This window comes from Buceros rhinoceros, unplaced genomic scaffold (assembly GCF_000710305.1).
Source record: "Buceros rhinoceros silvestris isolate BGI_N320 unplaced genomic scaffold, ASM71030v1 scaffold38249, whole genome shotgun sequence".
Classification (NCBI taxonomy): Eukaryota; Metazoa; Chordata; class Aves; order Bucerotiformes; family Bucerotidae; genus Buceros; species Buceros rhinoceros.
This window is the reverse complement of record NW_010431582.1, coordinates 458-718: the sequence shown is the minus strand read 5'-3', so window position 1 is coordinate 718 and position 261 is coordinate 458.

Here is a 261-nt window from a genome sequence, read left to right as displayed (position 1 = left end):
CTGGGGTCCCCCCGCCCCAGTCAAACCAGCGGCGAGGGCACAGCTGGCGGGCAGACCCTCCTTCCCACCAGCAAACTGAGCTTTTCCAGGGCTGCCCGAGAGCCCGGCCGGGGTCCTGGGGGGCTCCAAAGCCTCTCTGGAGCACCGGCGGGCTGTCCCTCCCTGCTGAGATAGGCCTGAAAGAAAACAATACGCGTGCGTCTGTCCACCCAGACTGCTGGGAGAAGTAGAGGGAGGTGAAAAGAAACAGAAAGGAGATTT